The sequence below is a fragment of the Oryctolagus cuniculus genome, chromosome 20 (assembly GCF_964237555.1).
Source record: "Oryctolagus cuniculus chromosome 20, mOryCun1.1, whole genome shotgun sequence".
Lineage (NCBI taxonomy): Eukaryota > Metazoa > Chordata > Mammalia > Lagomorpha > Leporidae > Oryctolagus > Oryctolagus cuniculus.
Window position 1 is genome coordinate 4,624,516 of NC_091451.1, and position 25,276 is coordinate 4,649,791.

Genomic DNA, 25,276 nt, shown 5'->3' on the forward strand with positions numbered 1-25,276 from the left:
TCCTTTTGTGATGTTTCATCCACAAAATTATCCATTTTTGAGGTAATAACTAGTTTTTCATGACAGCTGAATGTATTTTAAGTCTTTATATTTTTCTTTGAAATTATAGCTATCAGCAGTGCATATTTGTAGTATCTTAGCCTTAGTCAACTCTAGTACTCTTAACCTTTGATCAGAGTACTTAACTTTTTGATTGTGAAGTCATCACCTATCTCAAAATTCTGTAAGTCTCCTGGAAACTGTCATGTACAGGTTCTCAGAGACATTGTTAGTCCACTGTAATTATTCACCCTTTCTAGGTAACATTTTGTATTTACTTTTTTGGATGTTCATGTGACTAACTTTGAGTTTAATTTTTAATGGTTTTTTTTTTTAGCATTTTGTGATCTTTTTATTGGGGTGAGGACACAGGGCAGGTAAGGGTACCCCTGAAGGTGCAGGGAATGTCCAGGCTAGTCAGTCTTCCTGGGATGCTTTATGGAGCTTTTTCTCTTGGCATTGCTCTTGCTGGTGGCGGCCTCTGCTTCCTTCCTGCTTGGCAGAGAAGTTCCTCTTTTTTGGGGGGGACCTTCCTGGTGTCCACCTCTTCCACATCATTTGCCATTTCCTCCTGGGCCGACAGTTTCTTCCTCTTGGGAGGGCTTACGCCGCTCCCTCTCTCCTCCAGATCACTAACCAACTCCTCTTTGGAAAAATATATCTTTTTCTTGGGGTTGGAGGAAGAGACAGACGGTTCATCTATCCCGTTCTCCTGAGGAGCCTCCTGGGCTTTTGCTTTTTCTTCTTTCTGGGTTTCTCCTGCGCCTCCCCGCACTTCTCCGGGGTGCTGCTGCTGTTCTCTGAAGATGCCAGGGTGAGCGCCACCAGGGCCTTCTTTTCCTTCTTCCAGCATTTCTTCTGCTGCTTCTCCAGCTTCCTCCACATCCGCCGCCTCTGCCTGATCCATGGCTTCCTTCATGACATCCAGATTCTTCCGTGGAATCTCTCCAGTCTCATAGAAGGACAGCTGCTTCTCAATTTGTTCGAGAAGCTTCTCCCCAAATACACTTGTGGGTACCTCAGAGAAGCAATCTATTTGTGAAGCAATACTGCATTTGTTGGCCAGGTATCAGGAGATGCAGCCTTTGTCCTTCAAGGTGGCTCAGCCAATGAAGGTGGAGTGCAAAATAAGTCCGTATTTGGGTGTGTTACCCCGTGTCTTCAGGGCTCGCTTCCCCAGTGAGAGCTGACAGACTGGGGGCCACCTGGCTCATCTTGGAGTGCAGGTAAGTGTGTAGGAGCTGGAGCTGGTGGTACTCAGACAACGACACCATGTGGCTGGAGAAGCTCTCGATGTTGATCAAGTCAATGGAAGAGAGTCCATGCCCATGGAGGACCGTGAGGCATTCAGAATGGCCTTGGCCTTGGCACCATCCATTGTTAGCTCCTCCAGCTTTTCCAACTTGTCCTCATTCAACTCCTTTTGGTTTCTGATGAACTGGGTGAGGCAGCATTATGTGGCGTTGTCATTGATGATCTTCACCACCTCCGGAAAGTGATAACCATACCACTCCCTGCAGAGATGCAGTCCCGCCCTGCCCTGGCTCGGCTGCTGCAAAGCCACAAAGCACCTACTTTGTGGGGAGCAATCCGGACTAGACTAAGTTACTCGAATTAGGACTTATTCTATGCATCTGCTCTCCCACAATATGGCGCTGGGAGAGAAGTAAACAGCTTCCGCACAGCTGCCTCCAGTTCAACTAATAAACTGTAGGACTTGCTCCTGATTGGAGGAGAGCAGCGTACTCGGTGTGTGGGCAGCTGAGTTGGGATTGGCGGAGGAGGACTATAAAGGAGGAGAGAGACGGCATGCATCAGGAACATCTATGGGGAACATCTAAGGGAACCCGTGCAGCCCCCGAGAGAACCGGCCGGCGGAGTGCCGCTCCCCTGCGGAAGTGGGGAATGCGGCCAGGGGGAACTGCCCTTCCACGGAGGTGGAAGGGATAGTAGCCAACCCGGGAAGAACCAGCAGCAAACCCGGGGAGGGCCGAGCAGACGAAAGAACAGCGCAGGGTCCTGTGTTGCTCCTCCACGAAGAGGGGGAGCGACACTACTTCAGCCCTCGTGGCCCCCACTCAGCCTGGAGGAAACAGGGGCAAGCCAGATGCCAGTCCCCTCAACTCCTTGTCCCCCCATTCACAATACAGCCCAGGCAAGATGAGCCCTGAGGGAGAGCCTGCTCTGCCTCCTCTTTCTATACAGTCAGTGTAAGAACAGATTGTGGTAAGCACCAGGAGGCTAATTTTTAATGTTTCTCTAAGCATAATCTAGATATGGAAATCTGTGCCTTCGTATATGGTAGAACAAGGCATAATCTTTTTTCAATCATGTTTTTGGTATTTTTTTCATATTCTCCAATATAGATGTAATTGCAATGAAGTACAACAGAAAGTTCTCTATCTGCTTTTCACAACATTATTATTCATTTCTTGGTGGAGTAATCACAACATACATTATTCCATAACATGTACATTTCTTTTCATTGCCTTTGCATCTATTGTTATACTCTGTATTGTTCACAAACTTCATAGTAAGCCAATGGTGATCATATGAGCTGTGGCAATCTTGGTTTGCATTTTCATTGTGGTATCACAAACTTGCTCAAAGTTCTATAAATTCTGGAAAGTTTCATGTCTACAATTTTTCAGAGTGCTTGCCATGGTGTACTCGATTCCACATATCATTTTTATCTTTCTGGAATTTAGCCATTGATGTGTGAAATTTTCCATTATGCATTTAATTTTTGTTATTGTTGTTGTTTTTTTCTTTTTTAAATTGTTATTTTTAAAAAATTTTTTCCATTATGCATTTCTAAACACTGGCAACTTTCTTATAATATACTGTAAGTAGAATGATCTCTTCATGATTTAAGACACTATTTACAAATAATTTTAAACCTGATTGAAATGGATTCTTTTTCACCAAACTCCCTTATATCTTCTAGTGATTTTCTTGTTACTCCTACTAAGTTATTTACTTTTACTTACAGCATTAGCAATCTATTTTATATTGTGAGCTCCTTTCTGCTTTTATGATTGAAGTTATTAATATATGTGGGTTTTTTATTTATTTTTTTATTTTTATTTTTTTGACAGGCAGAGTGGACAGTGAGAGAGAGAGACAGAGAGAACGGTCTTCCTTTGCCGTTGATTCACCCTCCAATGGCCACAGCGGCCAGCGCGCTGCAGCTGGCGCACCGCGCTGATCCGAAGGCAGGAGCCAGGTGCTTCTCCTTCTCTTCCATGGGGTACAGGGCCGAAGCACTTGGGCCATCCTCCACTGCACTCCCTGGCCACAGCAGAGAGCTGGCCTGGAAGAGGGGCAACCGGGACAGAATCTGGCGCCCCGACCGGGAATAGAACCTGGTGTGCAGGTGCCGCAAGGCGGAGGATTAGCCTATTGAGACACGGCGCCGGGTTTTTTGTTTAAATTTATTTTATTTATTTAAAAGAGTTACAGAGAGATCAAGACAGAGAGAGAGAAAGAGAGAGAGAGAGAAATAGATATAATAGATATGTCTTTCATCCACTTGTTCAGTCACCAAATGGCTGCAGCGGCTGGAGCTGAGTCGATCCAAAGCCAGGAGCCAGGAGCTTCTTCTGGTTCTCATAAAAGGTGCTGGAACCCAAGGATTTGGGCCATCCTCCACTGCCTTCCCCAGGCACATTAAGATACATTGGGAGTAGAGCAGCCAGGACATGAACTGGTACCATTATAGGAATCCAGCACTGCAGGCCAGGCCTTAACCTGTTTTGCCACAGCACCGCCCCCTGCTATGTGTGTCTGTAGTATCCTCATTTAAGTCAATCTTTGTTCTGTGACATTCTTGCTTGATTTTTTTTTACTGTGAGGTCATCAGATCGCTCAATATTTTGTAAGTTTTGCTGGCAACATTAATGTACAGTCTTTCTGAACTCTTAGGGTAAGTTTAATCTTTTATACTTTAAAGTCATACAGTTTCAAACTTTCTTAATTTTGTAACTATAAAGTTATTATTCACTGAAATTTCCCAAAATGTCGCTCTAGATATATGTTCTCAGAATTTTTCTAGTAGGTGGAATGCGTTTTATATTCATTGAATTCTACTTCTGTTTATGTAATTATAATTATTTTTCACCAAATTCCTTTACTTTTGCATTTTATAAAATTTAGCAAATGTAAGCTAACCTCTGATTTTATAAATTTTCTGAAGTGCATATACCTTTAGATATTTGCATAATCCTTTACAATTATAATCTAAAGTTGCTAGATTAAAGAGATTAGAAATATTTTAATATTCTTTTTAAATGTAATGGAATATTTTACACCAAATTCTCATATATGCATGCTAATCTCAATCATATAAAATACTTGTAACCTGAAAATCCTTTTTGTTTTTGGATTTTGAAAGATATTTTGCCCATATGAAAAAATACTACATGAACTCTATTTTCATTCAATACTTGAAGGATGTTTCTCAGAGTCATGTAAATTGTATGCACCCCAACAATGTATCCTTAACCTTCAATTTGCTCCTTTGTTAAAAAAAATCATCTATTTCTTTTACTGTGCTTTTAAGATTTATCTTTTATTTCTGCGTTTATGTAGTTTAATTATTATCTGCCTTAGCATGGTGATTTTTTTTGCATCCTGTTATTGGGATGCAATGACCTACTTCATTCTTTGAATCTATAATTTCATCAAAACTTTGTAATAATTCCTGATAAGTCTTATTTCTGTGGTATCTTTTGTTACATATCCTTTCTCATCTCTGATTTTATTGATTTGGTATTCTCCCTCTTTTTTTTGGTTAATTGCTCCAATGGTGGATCTATTTTGCTTATATTTCAAAAAGCAGCTCTTCTTTTCATAGATTTTTTGTGTTGTTTTTCTGGTTTCATTTTTTATTTCTCCTGTAATTTTAATAATTTCTTTTCTCTTATTAATTTTAGGTTTTATTTGTTGTTGTTTTTCTAGGTCATTGAGATGCACTGATAGCTCATTTATTTGGTACCTTTCCAATTTCTTCATGTAGGCACTGATTGCTATAAACTTCACTCTTAACGTTGCTTTTGTTGCATCCCATAAACTTTGATATGCTGTATTGATTCCTTTTACGACCCACTGTTAATTCAAAAGTATGTTGTTCAGTCTCCATGTGTTTCCATATGATGTAGAGATTCCTGATTTGTTGAATTCCAGCTTTATTCCATTTGTCATCTGAGTTGATGCATGATATTGTTTCAGTTTTTTGAATTTGCTGAGACTTGCTTCATGGCCTAGCATATGGTCTATGCATTTAGAGTACCAGATACAGCAAACTAATATGACATCTGGAATTAATTTATTGTTTGGGAACAGTCTCTGGTCTTCATTTACTGTATGATTTCATGGGTTATCATTGCTGAAATTTTATTTTTACTAATGAGAAGAGTGAGAGTGATAAGGTACATTGTTGGAATTTTAGTACTGTTGATTACATAAAAAAATATTAGCTATTTATGTTTATAACTCAACAATAAGACAAATCAATGAATAAGGAAACTTATGTGAACACACTTCATAAAAGCCCACATGCAAATAAGAGTGCATGAGGTGCCAGCATTGTGGCAGAGCAGGTAAATCTTCTGCCCATGATGACAGCATCCCAAATGATGACTGACTGCTGTCCTAGCTGCTGTACTTCTGATCCAGCTCCTGGCTAATGGCATGGGAAAATAGCTAAATACAGTCTGGTTCAAAGAAAAAGCACAGTTCTTTGATATCCCTTTCTTGGTTGCATTTTACATATCATATAAAGTTGAGCACAATATGATAAAAATACTTTCTTGAGAAAAAAACAGGCAAGTCACAGGACAGAAGAAAATAACCGGTTACACTCAAAAAATGGATTATATGTTTTAATAATTTATTTTTATTAATGCAGAGAGAGCAGATTTCATGTAATTCAAAGGTACAATTCTAAGCATATAGTGATATTTATCTTCTTCCCTCTTCCTTTCTTTTCTAATTTTTGTGATAACATTTTTATTTACTTTATACTCATAAGCTTAATGCAACATTAAATGAAGAGTTCAACAAGTCAAAAGTGTTCCCAGGAGTATAGACAAGCACTATAAATGATAATGAAATCCAAACATGACAGTTTCTCTCATTTATAATAAACGTGTTTTGTACTCTGTATGTTAGCCACTACACATCAGAGAAAACATGATGTTTTCACTTTTCATTTTGAGATCATCAACTCTGTTTATATTTTGGATGGTTTCCTGGTAGTTATTACGTTCATAGCTCTTCAGAATCTTCTAGCCCTTGTGTCATCATACTCATTGCCAGGAAATTTATATTTACTCTTGTGAATATTTAAAGAACTAAAAATTAAACTATCTTAGATTTTTTAAATTGTCCAAAATGTAGTTCTCTATGCCCATATTTTTCCTATGAATTTAATAATTGAAATTACTGAATAATACACAATGGTATACTTAATTTAACATCATATCCCTGAGTGCCATCAACATTTGTAGATTAAGTTCCAGAAAGTGAACCAGCAGATGGAAGACCTCTCTCTCTCTCTGTTTTCTACCTCTCTGTGTAACTCTATATTTCAAATAAATAAAATAAATCTTTAAAAAAAAAGAATTGGCATGGATTTATATTCCTGTAATTGTGTACTCTTTTGTAAATACAATTTTAGGAGTTTTTTTTTATATTTACCCAATGTATAATTAAAAACCTATAAATAAAAACCAATTACAAGTTTCTACTCACAGTAATCAAAAGGTAATATGTCATGCCATATATGGTAATTTATTTTTAAAATTACACTTCAGTTGATCACAATCATCTGTTTATATCATCAATAACATTACTTCATTTCTGTTTCTGAATTCATTACTATTGCCTTAGTTTTTTTTCATTAATAGTGTACCTCATGTCAATGTTAGAACAAGATATCTGCTGTAAACTTGGTTTACTTTATCTTTGTAATGTAATCAACTTTACATAATTGTTTCCAGTTTTATACATTGTTCATGCACAACATTGCATAGAATCATTTTGCATGAGTGTCATCATTCTCCTTTGCAGGTCAGCTATTTTTTATATTTCATGGACTCTTTTGGAACTACACATTTACATTTGATTTTGGAAATTTTTACAAAGTAATTTCTTCATATCAGTGTGAGGTTTCAAATATATTATGTTAAGATACTTGAAATATTTTTAGGTTCTGTTAAATTTATTTTTTTCATAGTTGTTTAATATATATATTTTTCACAATATTCCTGTGTACTGTTTTGTCACTAATACAACACTATTCCCTACTTCTACAAAATTATTCCGTACTACTCAATATCAAAATACATGTCAATCATAGCCCTGAAAGCATTTGCTCATTCTAGTCCAGATTTTCTTTTTGAAGTCATCAAGTGGCTCACATTTCTCTAAGTTGTCTCACTCCTTCCATGTACATGATTTGCAAAATTGTGTCACCACAGCAGACTCATTCAAATGTTCAAGTTAATGTATTCTCTTTACAATTTTTTATTTTTTAGTACTCAAAATCAAAATTTGACCATAAACAATTATTGGGTCAAAGTACTTGTACGCTTGCTAAAATTAATATATTAACATCCTCTTTTCTAATTAAATTCCTGACATTTTTATTAATCTATGTAATTCTAAGTTTTGTATTCCTCTATGCCATCTCTATGTGATCATGAATCTGTTTCTACAAAATTACTGATTTGTACAGCATATAATCAAAATTAACTTTTATATAGAGTGTATATCTCATTATTTTGTCTTAGAATTTACCACTGCCACCTGAATGTGCAATTAATAACCTGATTTATGAGAATGCTAACACAGGGAAACAATGGGTGCCAGGGTTTGGTTTATGATTCTGTGGTTATAAACTCAAATTAAATGCTGGAAGTTTGTCTAGAAACTGTCATGAGTACAGGATTTCAGCACGTGACAGGGCCAGTACCATGATGGTCATCAGCATGGGTTACATCTTTCTGGATGTTACTTCAGCTGTAAATTATTTTTTATTATTGTTATTGTTTTTGACAGGCAGAGTTAGTGAGAGAGAGAGAGAGAGAGAGAGAGAGAGAGGGAAAGGTCTTCCTTTTTCTATTGGTTCACCCCTCAAGTGACCACTACAGCCAGCACGTTGCAGCCAGCGCGGTGCGCCAATCCAAAGTCAGGAGCCAGGTGCTTCTCCTGGTCTCCCATGTGGCTGCAGGGCCCAAGCACTTGGGCCATCCTCCACTGCCTTCCCAGGCCACAGCAGAGAGCTGGACAGGAAGAGGAGCAACCGGGACAGAATCCAGTGCCCCAACCAGGGCTAGAACCCGGTGTGCCGGTGCCGTAGCCAGAGAATTAGCCTAGTGAACCACGGCGCCGGCATGTAAATTATTTTCTGATTTTGGAAAATTTCCAAAATATATGTTCCTGAAATACTACAATTTTCCAGTTTATTCTAGACTCTTTTATAGAAATACCTATCCACATAGTTGTTCTTTAATTATGGCTGACACTAAATTACTCATTGTTACTTAAGGTAAAGTAAGCTTTTCCCTTGCCATATGCATCAGATTTATATTTTTTATTTTGACTTTCATTTTACTACTTTAACCTGTATATATCACTATCCACATGAAATCTAACCTTAGCACTGACAATGTATGGTCATTCTTTAGGGCATTTACATAGTAATGCTATGAATTTATTCAAAAATTTTCAGGTTGTATTAGCAACCTCCATCTTCATGTTCTATAAAATCACTTTTGGACATTACATTGTTTCACTTTGAAGTACACATGTGTTTTTGTAGTGTGTTTATTTTTAGGGACTCAAAATTGGCCATTCACCTTAAATTTTCCATGCATTAAGTTGAGACACTGTTATCTTAGCTCTAAGATTATTGAATTCAATGGCATACAATTTCCTTGATTTAAGAGAATACAAATTTTCTGTAGCTTAAATGTGTATTTAGGGCTGTTTTTATCTATATCTGTTACATCTTCTTGTGGCCTTATTTCCTCTTCTACTAAATTTGCCATGGGTACACCCACTAGTCAATATACCACATATATAAAATTGTCCCATTTCTCTATTTTTCATATTTTATTTGAATTTGTTTACTATAGCCTGAGTACATAGTCAAATAATCTAATCTGTGCCAGTTCTAGTGCAGGAACCTTAAGGCTACCATGATTTGCTTTATCATTGTTAGGCTATCAACTCTCCAATTTCTGGAAGTTCTCTAAACAAATTTTATGTTCACAGTACCAGAGAACAATCTAGGGTTGTTCCATCAGTCTCATTAGCTGGGGAGTTCATTTTTAGCCTTACATACATTCATGGATCTTGAAATTAACCATTTACTTTGGAAATTTAGGTAAATATTTTTTTATCTTTAAATTTATTGAACTCAGTCATTTTCACAAATATTATAGTCTAGGGTATTCCCAGCCCTGTGAACCTGTGGCCATGATGATTTAAATTTTTATTGAGATCACCATCACACCCAACATTCTTATAAGTTGTCCTGGAAACTTTCAGGTATACCGTGTCTCAGAGCCATCTTAGCCAAGCATAATCATTCTCTCTTCTCAAGGTAATATATACATATACATGAAAAAAATTAACTATACATAATATATAATAATTAACTATATATATAAAAGTTTATATATATGCGTATATATATATAACTTGCAGATTTTTATAGAATTCTAAATCATTGATTATTCAGTTTTTGATTATTCAAATATTCCATTATGTTTTTAGATATTGGCACATTTCATGACAATTATGTGGGTAAGTGGCAGGATCTTGATGTGATTTTGATCTCAGAATTATGTATGTTTATCTAATTTTAGAGGTTGGTAGAGAGGGAGAAACAAACTATCAGCTACAGCTGGTGCCTTGCTCCCCATTCTTGTAATGACCAGTATAATGACTAGATTATTATGGAAATCTAAACTGTGCTTTTTAGATAATAAATTGGCTGGTGCCATGGCTCAATAGGCTAATCCTCTGCCTGGGGTGCCGGCACCCCTGGTTCTAGTCCCAGTGGGAGTGCCGGATTCTGTCCCGGTTGTTCCTCTTCCAGTCCGGCTCTCTGCTGTGGCCCAGGAAGGCAGTGGAGGATGGCCCAGGTGCTTGGGCCCTGCACCCGCATGGTGCGCCAGCTGCTGCACTGGCTGTAGCGGCCATTGGAGGGTGAACCAATGACAAAGGAAGACCTTTCTCTCTGTCTCTCTCTCACTGTCCACTCTGCCTATAAAAAAAAGAAAAAACAAGATAATAAATTTTATATATATACATTTTAAAATGTTGTTCTATATAGAAATATATAAAAATAAACTATATATATATGTAAGCATGGGCTATTATTCACAAAAATCTCTTAAATGTGCTTGTCACATTATTATTGTAACTATCAATTGAATTCTACTCACAATATCGAAAGTATAATTTATATTTTAACCAATACACTTCTTTGTATATCTTGTTTTGTCTTTGAATGTATTCTTATCACCTGTGTAATGATTAGTAGTCTAATGAAAGCCGATCCTAGACCTAAACCTATGCATATGTTGCTTGGATTTTATATTGGAAGATCATCAATATACTAAAATGTTGTTAATTTTGTTGGCCACTTATGTATATAGTTCCTCAAAAGCACTTTTGGGTCATATTCTCATTCTCCTTTTCTAGATAATATACTTTTAACAATGGTGGATTTTGTTACTGTAAATAAATCTTTGATTGTTGATCATTTTTAAAGTGCAGCTGTAGACGCAAGTATCTTTCATTTAAGGGTGTTTTTTGATAAATGGCATATTTTCCTTTCTTTTTTTAAATTTATACTGTCTTTATTCATTTATATGGTAAATGCTGTTCCCTAATATAAAAAATTTGTCTTTCAGTCACTAAACTTAGCTAAAAATTCATGTATCTTTCTGCATTGAATATTGACATGATACAGGATGCAGAATGTAAGTTAATTTAATACACATTATTAAATAATTTCTAGTGTGTGTGGAATCTTGCATGAATGATTAACATAGTAGAGCCACAATAAATGTGGGCACACAGGTGCTCCATGTACACCACCTGGTTTAACACAAGAGGTGTTCACAGTGACTTCTGGTGAGCAGCTTGTCTTCGATGACTCCTTAAACACCCAATTCCACATCTTCCAGCTCCTGAAGAAGGGCTGTCTCTTTTTGAATTTTGTCCAACTGACTTTTTTCTAGCTGTTTTCCACTTGCTGCTTGTCCTTCAGTTGTTCAATTGCTTTCAGTTTCTACTTTAGGTCCTTGATTTTTTTGTCTACCTCAGGGTCTCCAGAAGTTGACCGAGAGGTAATGTTTCATGGTGTGTTTTGTGGCACAGGAGTAGAGGGCAAATCTGGACTTTTGTCACTTCTTTCTTCCTACTTTGCAGCTTTCTTAGCTTCGTGCTTCCTTTGATTTTTAAGGGTTGTTTTTGATGGGTGCTTATCATTTCCTGATTGTGGTTTCATATTCTGAGGTGGCTCCTCTTCATGCAACTTGGAATTGATGACTTGCTTGTTTCTTAAAGCAGGGGGTCTATACACAGTTGCAACTTTAGGTTCCTTCACTTGGAACTGCTTGGTAAGTTACTGCTTTTGCTGGAAATATTCCATCCAAAAATGGCTGCCATGAAACCAGCCATAGGTCTCCACTTGAGGGCACATCATACTTGTGCAATACAGAGCCAGCATAGTGCCAAATCTCATACCCATTATTAACACGTAACCTGGGAGCACATGTGGCTGCTAAAATATGCTCACCATCTAGGCATGCAGCAAAATATGTAGAATCAGAAGCCACTGGTTTAGAAATGACCTTGTAGTTTTTAACATCCCATACTTCCATTTGTCCTCTCAGATTTCCCAATCCAGCTAGTACTAATATATGTCCTTGAGGGCTGTAGTAGCCTGCATTCTGAGGACCAGTTCCAAAGTCAAACACAGGATCACATTTCAAGTTGAAAAGTGTTGCTTTGGCAGGCTTAAAACCATAAACAGCACAAAATTCAGTAGAACTATAATTCCAAACTACGTCATAAATAGGGCCACCTTTTGTTAGTTGCACTATGGCACTTTCTCCATTTGTTGCAATGTAATGCAACATCTATTCCCCATAATAGGAAGCTCCTGTCTTATCAATGTCTCTACTAGCTATTACCAAGACAGCAGTAGCTTTTTTATTCCATAGCATTGTAACCTTATCAGCCTTAAAGAAACTTTTATTGGCTAAAGCTGCATGAGGTCCACCAAAGTTGGGGTACTGATACAATCTAACATACGAAGGTGCACCTTTGCTTCCTGGAACATAGACAGCCACCTTGTATGGCTGGGGTCCAGGTGATAACACCAAATCATTAATTTTCTGCAAATGTAATTTATTTGCAATTATGTTGAAATTGTTCTTTTCAAAGAAGTGAACTTCATGGTTAACATTTCAGGCACAGGCTGGCACCATGGCTCAATAAGCTAATCCTCCACCTGCGGCACCGGCACCCCACATTCTAGTCCCGGTCGGGGCAACAGATTCTGCCCCGGTTGTTCTTCTTCCAGTCCAGCTCTCTGCTGTGGCCCAGGAGTGCAGTGGAGGATGGCTCAAGTGCTTGGGCCCTGCACCTGCATGGGAGACCAGAAGCACCTGGCTCTTGGCTTCAGATCAGCGTGGTGCGCTGGCTGCAGTGGCCATTGTGGGGGTGAACCAACAGTAAAGGAAGACCTTTCTCTTTGTCTCTCTCTCTCTCACTGTCCATTCTGCCTGTCAAAAAAAATTTTTCAGGCACAAATACTTTCATCTTCTGACCAGGATGGACACCAATTTTGTATTTTTTTCTGGATGAAAGAATTCAAACACGTCCCAGTTTTCAAGTCATAAAGTTGAAGATTGGGTGTCCCAGCTACACCATCTTTAGAATTAGTGTACGTTTGCCATGTTGCTAGAACAGTGTTTTTTACCAAGAATTCAAGGCAAACTTTGGGAGGTCGAAGGAGTGCAGTTGTCCCTTGTTAGTGACATTGATATTGTTTACTTTTTCTCCACTGCACCAGGCAAACAAGGTCCCATCCTTACTAAAAGTGTAGACTTTGAAATTTTTCCCAGATTCCCTGTCAAAATCAGCATAGATGCCACCATTTTGTCCCTATATTTTCATTACTTACTATTGTTGATTTATTTCTCAAGTTTAATGCAAATTTAATACATGTTGGTTGACCCAATTCTGTTGTATATGCTTGTTATGCTTTTATTGCCCCTACATTATTGCTGTCATGTCCAGTAATCAGAATATGGGTTATATCCTAACATGCACATTACTCTTAATCTTTATGTTTTATTTCTATGACATATGTACATCATGATGTAGTGTATGCTGATCCTAGTATAGAAAACTGTAGCTAATCCTGGTTATCTTTTTCATTGTGATTCCTTCAATTTGATGAAACTTCTTTATGTTTTCTTTTCAATTTCTCTTATACTATTTGTAGAGCACTCTTAATTTAGGGCTAACTTTACAAACACTAATTAAACTGAAAGTAGATCTTTGTAGAAAAATAACAGTGGAAATGGGAGAGGGAGGAGGAAGAAGGGTGAGACATGGGCAAGAGGAAGTTTAAGGTGAGAAGTATCACTGTATTTTTAAATCAGTATATATGAAATACATGGAACTTGTATAACATAAATAAACTTTTAGAAAAAGAAAGAAGCTAAAATTATCAGGATTGTGAATAGAGATCTATGCACAAGAACATTCACTTTTTACTTCTGTAGAAACAATGGAAATAAGCCAAAAGTTGACCAATGAGTGAATGAATAAAGAATTAAGGCACCAAAATATTCCTTGATTTACCTTCCTTGATTTTAAAATTTTTCTCATGGTAAAAATATTTTCTGGATTATTGTTCACCAAATCCCGTTATGTCTACTCTATTATTTATCCTATATTCTAATTACAATCATCAAATTGTAATTCATATGATATAATGTACTTTGTTTTAATTATTATCTTTGTTCACTAGTGTGATCTGTTTATATCATAAATATCCTACTTGGGTGACTTTTTCTTATGATGTCAACATGATGGAAATTATTTGAATTCTCTTTGCAACTGTTTCATGCCCCAAATTCTCAGGCCATCTTGACACAAACTTTCTCAGTTCCCAGAGGATTTTTTTTAGCTTTTCTGGAATTTCATAGAACTATAAAATTTTAATTTTAATTTTTAAGGGTTTAGATACAAATATCTTTCCATCAATGCTTATCTGGTAATTTTCAAAATGTCAATCGGTAAAGTCAACAACAGGAGTCACTATGCACTTACTCCTCATGTAGGATCTCTGTTCTTAATGTGCTGTGTATTGAGATTTAATGCTATAACGAGTACTCAAACAATATATTTCACTTTGTGTTTCTATGGGGGTGCAAACTGTTGAAATCTTTACTTAATGTATACTAAACTGATCCTCTGTAAAAAAAAAAAAAAAAAAGAAAAAAGAAATTATCAACTCCCAACTTGACTCTCACTGGGATTAAACATGACAATAGGTCTGATCTGATTTCATCATCATTTTAAAAAAATCATCTATTATTTTTCACTTTATGTTTTTGTGTGGGAGCAAACTGTTGAAATCCTTACTTAATGTATTCTAGGCTGATCTTCTGTATATTAAGATAATCAAAAATGAATCTTGATGTGAATGGAAGGGGAGAGGGAGTGGGAAAGGGGAGGGTAGTGGGTGGGAGGGACGGTATGTGGGGGAAGCCATTGTAATCCATAAATTGTACTTTGGAAATTTATATTCATTAAATAAATGTTAAAAAAAATTTTGTCTTATTTGCATTCATTTTCCCTTTATTTTTCATTTTAAAGAGGCTTCAATGGACTATTTTTTAAGAAATGATCTTATTTCAGTTAAATTTCAACACTTAAGAATAACTGTGTATTAATTACAGAATTAAACCAGTCATATTAAGTAGAACAGACAAAAAAAAAACTACTAAGAGGGATAATGTATTAAGTTGTTCATTAACAGTCAGGGCTATGCTGATCAAGTCACCGTTTCCCATAGTGTCCATTCCATAGAATGGCAGATGCCCTAAATAGCACTCTGGCCTCAGAATCAGCCCTAAAGGCATTCAGATCTGGCTGAAAAGCCCATGAGAGTATTTCAGGCATGGAAAGCCAAGACACTCTGGCAAAAGATCTCTGTGAGTGAGATCTCAGTGGAAAGAACAGGTCTTCATAGAAGGAGGTACCTTTCTCTGAAGGGAGGAGAGAACCTCCACTTTGACTATGACCTTGTCTAAACAAGATAAGAGTCAGAGAACTCAGAGGGCTTCCATAGCCTTGGAAACTCATGACTGGAGCATAGGGAGATTACTGATGCCATAGACAGGAGTGTCAATTGGTAAAGTCAACAACAGGAGTCACTGTGCACTTACTCCTCATGTAGGATCTCTGTCCTTAATGTGCTGTGCATTAAGATTTAATGCTATAACGAGTACTCAAATAATATATTTCACTTTGTGTTTCTATGGGGGTGCAAACTGTTGAAATCTTTACTTAATACATACTAAACTGATCCTCTGTAAAAAAAAAAAAAAGAAAAGAAAAGAAAAGAAACTATCAACTCCCAACTTGACTCTCACTGGGATTAAACATGACAATAGGTCTGATCTGATTTCATCATCATTAAAAAAAATCATCTATTATTTTTCACTTTATGTTTCTGTGTGGGAGCAAACTGTTGAAATCCTTACTTAATGTATACTAAGCTGATCTTCTGTATATTAAGATAATCGAAAATGAATCTTGATGTGAATGGAAGGGGAGAGGGAGTGGGAAAGGGGAGGGTTGTGGGTGGGAGGGACGGTATTGGGGGGAAGCCATAGTAATCCATTATTCGTACTTTGGAAACGTATATTCATTAAATAAAAGTTAAAAAAAAATGATCTTATATGTCCTTATTTTAGTATCGAGGCTTCCATAGGCTTGGCAGCTCATGACAAGAGCCTCGGGTGATTACTGATGTCATAAATAAGAGTGTCAATTGTTAAATCAATAACAGGAGTCACTGTGCACCTGCTCCCCATGTGGGACCTCTGTCCTTAATGTGTTGTACTGTGCAAATTAACAGTAAAACTACTCCCCAAACAGTACTATATACTTTGTGTGTCTTTGTGGATGCAGTCTGTTGAAATCTTTACTTAGTATATACTAAGTTGATCTTCTGTATAAAAAGATAATTGAAAATGAATGATGGGAGAGGGAGTGGGAGATGGGATGGTTGCAGGTGGGAGGGAGATTATGGGGGGAAAAGCCGCTATAATTCAAAAGTTGTACTTTGGAAATTTATATTTATTAACTAAAAGTTTAAAAAATCACTATTGAAAGGAATTTATCTTTTTCTGGATTTTAGTTTCTGCAAATTTTATATGGTTTTCACATGTAATATTAATGAATAATTGTTCACTAAAATTTTTTCTCACATTTTCTTGACACTAATTTTTTACATTACTCTATCCACTTACATTTGCCACAATATCATTGTCACCATAGCATTTAAATTCCTTTTTTATTTTGCCTCTGAATTTCATGCTATCACCTGATAAAATTTCAATTATTAGGTATCCTGGTTCTTGAACTTTGAGTATGTGGCTTTTTCATTGTAGGTTTATCAGCCCCATGGAAATTTTCTAAGTTATCTTGGAATCTTCCCTGTACATAGTATCTCCGAATTGTCTAACACCAATGTACTGTTTCATGCTATCAGAATTACACAATTTTTTGCTGTTTGGAAGTTTTTAAAGAACTCCAAATATATCACTACTGTTGACATTTTCAATAGCATAATTTTACATGAGAAAATCTTTCTGTGAGGATTGCCCTGTAAAGGGACATTATCTTATCTTAAGTTCCTGTACAATCATTTTAAAAATATGATTATAAAGACTATTTCCAATAAATCTCTTTGTTTAGTTGCCACTTGGTAATTATTCCTACCAAATTGCTCAGTTCTAGTCTAATCATGATTTATACAGTGATATAAACATTACTTTTCATTGATTTTTATTTGATTTTATAACTGTCACCAGTGTATATTATTAGTCAGTACCCAAGTTGTAGGCAAGTGTTAGAATTGTGGATTATTGGGGACTCAAACAAGTGCCCATGTGGGATGCTGGCACTACAGGCAGCAGTTTTACCTGCTATGCCACAGTGCCGGCCCTGAAAGTTTTATTTTTATTGCCTCTTTATATAATGGTGTGACAAGCGCTGGAATACAATATCTTTAAAATGAGTAATGGCATGTATGCATGATATTCTGAAAAGTATGGTTCAGTGCATTAGTAGTTTCTGTGGGCTAAATCCAGCTCCTTTCTGTTTTTGTGAATAGTTTTATTGGAATACAACTCCATCTATTTACCTACAGCTTACACATATTTTAGATGACAGCAAAGATATTATGGTCCATAAAGTCTAAAATAATTTCTACTTGACTCTGTATAGAAAAGTTTGCCAACACTAGGTTAAGATAAAAATCTTTGAATATGTTTTAATAGGTTTTAGCCAACATTCAGAAAAAAATTTAAACAGTATGTAACATTGTAGTCAAGCCCTCAATAAATTAATTTAAATGTCTATCATTTGAGCATTTGTGCATTGGAAACAAAACCCAGAAATCTCATAAATAGTCTGTTATTTTGTAGGAACTACTCCCATTATGTTTTATATATGATGCATTTAATACATTAGAAATGTTCTTACCATAGGTGTTTACATGATTTCACAATATCCAATATTTTGTGAAGGATCTAAGTCCAGTGAAATTCTTACAAGATAAAAAGGATGCTATGTTTCAAATTTGAATATATCTTACTAAATTACCATCTGAAGGAATGTATTCATTTCATTTACCAATAGTGTATGAGAATAAAATTAACCTCATATTTCCAACTCTGATAATGTTTTTTAATAAAGCATTATATATATATATGATTGGAAAAAATAACTGTTGCTCATTGTATCCTTTTTATTAGGGTCTATTTATCTATTTATTTGAAAGTTACAGAGAGAGGGAGAGACACAAAAAGAGAGAAAGCTTCCACCTGCTGATTTACTTCTCTAATGGACTCAATGACCAGGGATGGACCAGGCTGAAGACAAGAGCCAAGAGCTTCCTCAGGGTCTTTTGCATGTGTGGCAGAATCCCAACACCTGGGCAACGTTTATCTTCTTTCTTAGGCCATTAGCAGGGAGTTGGATCAGAAAAGAGCAGCCAGGACACAAACTGGCATCCATAGGGTATCCTGGCATCACAAATGGTGGCTGTACCTGCTCCACCACTAGGCCCTTCCTTTAGTTTTTTTTTTTTTTTTTTTTTTGATTATTTAAATCCCTTTAACTTGTTCAGAATTTCAGAGTACAAATTACAAATGTCTCTAGATACAGATATTGTCATGCATTCATTCTAGCTTAATTTACAACTTGGTAATCATGAAATAAAATTCTTAGAAATATGAGAGCCAGAATAAAATAAATGAAATTAATGAAATACATTATCTTACCAAATAAATTTCATATTTTCAAGATTTTTGCAGCTGTTAAGCTGTTTATGTTTTTTGAGTCAAATAGTATGAAAATCATTGCAGTTCATTATATGCTTTGCTTGAGCTTAGATAAAAATATTTGATATTTCAGTGTGTTTTATATATTTGTACTTCTATGGCCTTAGTCCTTCTTCTGTAGTAAGGTATGGTGAGTACTTGAAAAAGACAATTATGTACTTGTGGGGAATCCCACAGGAATCTCAAAAAGAGTCACAGATCACCGCTTACCTGAAGAGGAGATGAACTGTAGAAACACAGTAAAACATTGAGTTAAGAAGTTACCACTAGCCACAAATTAAAAGTAAAGTGGAGTTATAAGTCAGGAGCTAAGGCAATGCCTAATGGCTTTTAGGGAGACACTCCCATTCATACCAAACAGACATCTCTGGTCAGTCAGATAGCAGTGTGCTATGGACAATACCCTCCTACCCACGCTGACTGGACAGTTCAAACATAAGCAAGGAGGAACCAGCATTGATTGGACAAGTTGGAGGATGGCAAGCTGGAGAACTGCCGAAAATGAGGATAGAAAGGGAGCCCTTGCACCACTCTTCATCCTCTCAGGGACCATGGCCCGGTGTGTGTGAACCTCTGGATCTCCACACATCTGGAGCTGAAGGGGCAGCCTGCTACTCCGCACGGAGCAGGTAGCAGCACAAGCCGACCTGCAGATCTGTCCCTGAGCTGTAACACCACTGTCTGTGTGTGTGTGTGTGTGGCCCAGTGTGAGCGAACCTCTGGATCTCCTCGCACGTAGAGTCAAAGAGCCAGCCTCCTAGCTTTTGCTGCGTGGCGAAAGGTGACGACGGGATCAAGAGGCCATCTGGAGCTGCTGCGTTGCTGCCCAGCTGCTGTCTGACCAGTGGAGCTGCCGCCTCACCCCCTCGCCTGGAGTCCTTATCAGCCTGCTGCTAGAGTTGACCGCAGAGCCCGCAGAGCTGGGCCAGGCCTCTCAGCAGGGGACCTCTCCAACTTCTCGCCTGCCATCCGCCTGGAACCTTGAGCCTACTGCCCAGAGTGATAACCTTGCCACGACTTCCCTCCTATAAGTGACTGGTCCGAGTTCCGTCCCTGCTGAGACACTGAACTCTGGACACTGGACACTCCCCGCAGGAGAAGCACATTCGTGACAGTGATGCGAGCCTAGATACGTAGCAAACCAATGTTATCACTCTTTTGCTGTGCTTGTAATGTTCATTGTGATAGTACTTAAGGTTATTTTAATAGTGTTTGTTATGACTTGTGGTATAATATTGATGGCCTGGCAGACAAGTGATATTGTTAAGATTGAGTAGATGTAGTTAAGTAGTTAAGTGGTTAAGTCAGGTAGTTAAGTGGTTAAGTTAAGTAGTTAACCATTTAAGTCACCTTAAATAGTAGTGTTAAGTTTAGTGATAAGTGTATTAAAGAGGACAGATTGATAAGTATATTGATACTAATAAGAGTATTGACCTCAATGGGCATGCTGATGAGTGGTGTGATAAAAAACCCCTGGTGTGTCCCGGTGTGTGAATAATAAAATCTCTCATTGGAAAAATAGTATTGTGTCCTGGTGTCCCTTTCTTCCCTGTGACTGATAAGTCGTATGTCGCACTTGCTACTGTTGAGCTACATGGCAGTAGGTGCTCACGACAGTACTTTTATGTGAATTTTTAACATAAATATATAACTTTCCTTTTTACTCCAAGTTCCTAAGTGGTAATTCACATATGTGGTTATATAAAAAATATGGTCTTTCAAGTTTTGGATCATTCATGAATAATAAATATATACTTTCAGCAGGTAATGCTTACTTTTCTTGTACTTATTTCTCTTTTGTAAAGACCAAACATCTAAACTAACTGTCCTCTCGTTGAGTTCATTTTACATTCTTATTTAATAATGGATACAAAAGATTATAGTTGATATGTTGAGATAGAAGCACAACAAATGAATACCGAATCCACCACTTGAGATCTAGAGAGTTACAAGCACTGTATCTGCTTGAGTCAACTGGTTGTTCTTTTACTGAAGATAAACGAATAATCTTCTTACATTTGGAAAATAAAATATTTTCAGTCAAACTCCTTAACTGACATCTGCCTTCCTGTTGATTTCTACTTTACTAAATTAGCATGGAAAAGGATCTTACCAATCTCCAATTCTCCCACTACTAGCTCTTGCCAGGAGCCATGTATTTGTAAAACAAAAGCTACAATCCCATCTGAAAACATAAAATGTAGCAAAAAAAAAAAAAAAGGAATCTTATCTTGTTCAAAGGAAACAAGTCTGGGAGACATCTTCAAGAAAGGGATGAAAAGCACAAGAGAGTGCTACCTCTTCCTGAGTCGGGAGGGTTTCACCATTTTAGTTGCTCAGGTTCTTTGAACTTAACAATGTCTGCAGCAAACAAAGCGCCATTCCTAACAGTGAATCCGCTTCAGGAAACAGCCACTGGCAATGAGGCCAGTGGCAGAAGCAGGCCTGGACAGGGAGCAGGAGCAGGGAGTCACATGGACCAGGCCTGCAGCACCCACTTCCTGCACCCGGGGAATTTGCTGGCAGTGCCTGGCAAGATCATGGTGCCCTGCAGCTGCCTTGATCTGCTTGGAGGCAGCCATGCCTGGGCCATATCCATGCCAGTGAGATCAAATCTCAGAGCATGGACGCTATGACAACCTTAGTGTCTTCAGCTCCTGTCTGCCGGGTTCCTGACCCACAGTGCTGTCGTGGCCCAGGGCACTGCATGGGTCACCCGTGCACAAGCGTTGAGGGATGGCTTGGCATGGGACCGTGTCACAAGCTTCAGTGCAATAAGGCCCAGAGTAGAGTTGACTCTGTACATTTGGGAGTCACCCAGCATCCGAAAGTCCTGGAAAGGGTTTTTGCAGATCTGCATTTTAATCATGGCTTTGCCTCCAAGGCTATCAGTAAGTGCCTGGAAATCTTACTACTGACCAGAACCATGGATTCACTCCAAATGAAGGTCTGGGACCCAGTCAAGGGCAAGGGGAGGAAGATCCAAGCGCTGCTGGCCATGCTGCCATGGTACCCGCAGTTGCTGGACTCTGCATTGCTGCTGGTGAAGAGGTAGCGCTAATGTGCCATGGTGGTTGCATGGCCTCCAGAATGGCTGCCCATGCCCTCCTGAAAAACTCAGCGGAGCTGAAAACATTTGCTGAGATCCAGAACCATTGCTCCTGGACCCTCTTCTGAGGCCACAGGGCTCTACAGGCTGATGGATGAATACCTGAGTTGGGTGTAGCCATCAGTGGGGCAGAAGAGGGATGCAGGCTCCCAGGGTCCCACACCACTAGTCCCATTGTCAGCTGAAAAAGCAACGAGAAAGGGTTCACAATCTCTCCTGCTTCTTCTTTTCTCTTCTCCTTTTCTACTACATGGAGGTGCTGGCTGAATGTTTCCCAGTCTAGTGTGGGAATTACCTGTGTGTGGAGTCCATCCCTGCCCATGCTGTAATGCTCAGGACCATCCATGCATCACTGACGGGTTTTCTGAAGGAGAAAGCACAGGACTGCTGGGAAGCTGACGAGGCTGCTGCTGAGACCAAGGCAGGCCCCCATGGTCCAGAGGCAGACCAAGACATTTCCTGGCTGTGGAATGTGGAGGAGAAAGCATCCAGAGCTATGGAATGGAGAGGAACAAAGGAGACCCAGCCTGGCTGCAGGGTCCCTTCTGAGCCCCAGCCCCGCAAGAGAGAGGCCTTCGCTGCTCATGGGCCTGGGACACCAGTCAGGATCCAAGCTCCTTGGTGAACCCCTGTGAGTGCCATTAGAGTAGGATTCTGGCCCCCACCACCACTGTTTCAAGCAGACTGAAAAGGGAGGGACTTTTGGTTCCCAGAATGCACAACAGCCATGATGTGCTGCCCACCTTGGGAACACTGATCTAATCCACAACCCAGTCTAGTATGACTGTGGATAGGGATAAGGTATGTTTTCTTTCTTCCTAGGATGGATGAGGTTAAATTAAATCAATGTAATTTAATTACTATAATATTTGGTCTCAGAATTTTTGTCTTTTTGATTATTCAAGAGTTGGGTATGCATATCTTTTTGGTAACTTTTTTGTAATAGAATGATGACAGAATTTTGTTCATATTTTCAAAAAAAGTCATAAAAATTAAAAATGTCTGTATATACTTAATCTTTTATAATGTGCTTTTGTTGCATCTCTTATGGCATTTGTATAGCTATATTTGGTTTTCATTATTTCTGATGATCTCTTATAGTTTTTAAAGGATTTAATTAGTTAAAAGAGTGACATATATATATATATATATATATATATATATATACATGCTAGTTTGACCCCTGGTATACCTGCAGTAGCCAGGGATCTGCCAGGCAGATGCCAGGATTCAGAAACTCCATTCAGTTCTCCTGAGTGGGTGGAAGAAAGCCAAGAATTTGAGCATTGTTTGCTGCCTTTCATGATCAGTTACAAGAAAGTGCATCAGAGGAATGGTGTTTCTGGGACTCAAACCAAGCACTCTTATACAGGATGCTAGTGTCCCACGCAGAAGCTTAACCCACTGCACCACCACGCCTGTTAATGAAGCTCATGTTTTCTTATTGTATTCATGATTTTAAGTGTATTGCTTTCTATACCTTGTTTTATTAGAATGTTTTTTCTCCTCTTTTTTTTTTTTTTTGATGGAATAGATTTCTTGCCTGTTTTCTCTTTGTATTTTTGGTTTGCTTCTTTACTCTTTGTGAAACTATCTTAATTTTTAAAATTAGAATATTCAACAAAGTGATTATACAAAACAAAAGATAGTGGTGACATATTTTACACATGTATCAAATTATGAGCGCAAGCATGATACACTTTCATACTAAAGTTACTAAAGTTGTTCTGATTGTTAGTTTACACTGGAATCTGTTTATTTTTGAAGATTTTATTTATTTATTTGACAGGTAGAGTTACAGACAGTGAAAAAGACAGAAAGAAAGGTCTTCCTTCCATTGGTTCACACCCCAAATGGCCACAATGGCCAGAGCTACACTGATCTGAAGCCAGGAGCCAGGTGCTTCCTCCTGGTCTCCCATGTGGGTGCAGGGGCCCAAGCACTTGGGCCATCTTCCACTGCTATCCCAGGTCTTAGCAGAGAGCTGGACTGGAAGAAGAGCAACTGGAACTAGAATCAGTGCCCATATGGGATGCCCACGCTACAGGCAGAGGATTAACCCAGTGCACCCAGTGCACCACAGTGCAGGCCCCTGGGATCTATTTCTTACAACTCGTTAATATTTGTCAACATTTTAATTTTCTTGTCAAATATCTTTCTCTTAATAAATTTTGTCTTATATTTATTTCCTATCCAGTACCCATAAAATTATTTCTTGGCATTCATTGAATATAAAATGAAGCTCTCAGAAATTCATTCAGTTGATTTCCTTTATCATATTTCTAATATTTTAGTGTGTTGACATATTTTAGAAGCCCTATAAAATGTTTAAATCTACTTTATTCATCCTTACATACATCAGATCCTTAATATTTATTTTGATGTGGGTGTTCAATGATATGAACTCCCACTTTGGAAATCTTTTTGCTGTATTTCATAGTTTGACATTCTGTATTTCATATTTTACAACTTAAGAAAACCTATATGATAGGTCATTGAGGACAGTGGTGGCATTGGTGCAGTGGGGTGACCAGCCTACCAACCCAGCATGTTTCCTGATCTCCGTTTAACTAAAATGTCTTTCAGATGGACTTCCAAGGGTCTTTGTACTTGCTATACTTATTTAGAAATTCTTGTCAAAAAGTATTCAACTCTGAAATGTTTGGGCTATTTCACCAAGGAAACAGCCATTATCAGCACAGCAGCTTTCCAAAGAAAAAGGAAACACACATTGGAGAGTGGAATAAGGGAATTTTGAGTATCAGGCATTTCTTTAGATGCAGAAATGGAACTACAATTATATAAGTATTTCCTCATTATTTTGGATATTAAATATATATACTTATACATATATATGGATTCATATACTTACATATAATGTTTACAATAGTAAATGCATACATATATATATATTTGTTTTGTTCTACTATGAAACAAATTGTATTGAATTTGATTATATGATTCTAAAATTATTAACTAACACATAAATGTATATATACTTATGTGGCATAATGTGGTTTTTCTATTGCCATATACATTATGTAATGTTCAAATCAGGGTAAACATCCACTCATTTGTCATATTATAGTGAAAACATTGAAAATCCTTCTTTTAAATTGTTTTAGAAAAATGTATGATGTGTTATTATAATCTATAGTCATTGTATTGTATCATGCAGTAGAGTACCAGAACTTCTTATTCCTAACTATAACTTAGTACCTATTAACCAACTTTTTCCCATTCATTTCTCAACCCTACTCTCCTCAGTTTTTAGTAACCATCATTGTACTCTCAGTGACTCTGAGAATAACTTTGTTAGATCCCACAGATGAATGAGAACATCCACTTACATCTTTCTGGGCTTCACATCATTCTCAAATGATAAGGATCCTCACTTCCATCCATATTGTTGAAATGATTAAAATGTACTTGGAAGAATTCCAAGATGTTGGAG

At 37.7% G+C, this 25,276-nt stretch overlaps 1 protein-coding gene and 3 pseudogenes across 1 annotated transcript in view; all 4 read right to left on the reverse strand.

The window, feature by feature from the left end:
• The window catches only part of LOC127489508 (uncharacterized), a 708,234-nt gene that overhangs the window by 137,605 nt on the left and 545,353 nt on the right, over positions 1-25,276 (reverse strand). The window lies entirely within an intron of this gene.
• On the reverse strand, positions 446-9,092 carry LOC138847308 (nucleolar protein 56 pseudogene; annotated as a pseudogene).
• LOC138847356 (small nucleolar RNA SNORA51) lies at positions 2,165-2,282 on the reverse strand (annotated as a pseudogene).
• LOC138847178 (eukaryotic translation initiation factor 2A pseudogene) lies at positions 11,059-12,514 on the reverse strand (annotated as a pseudogene).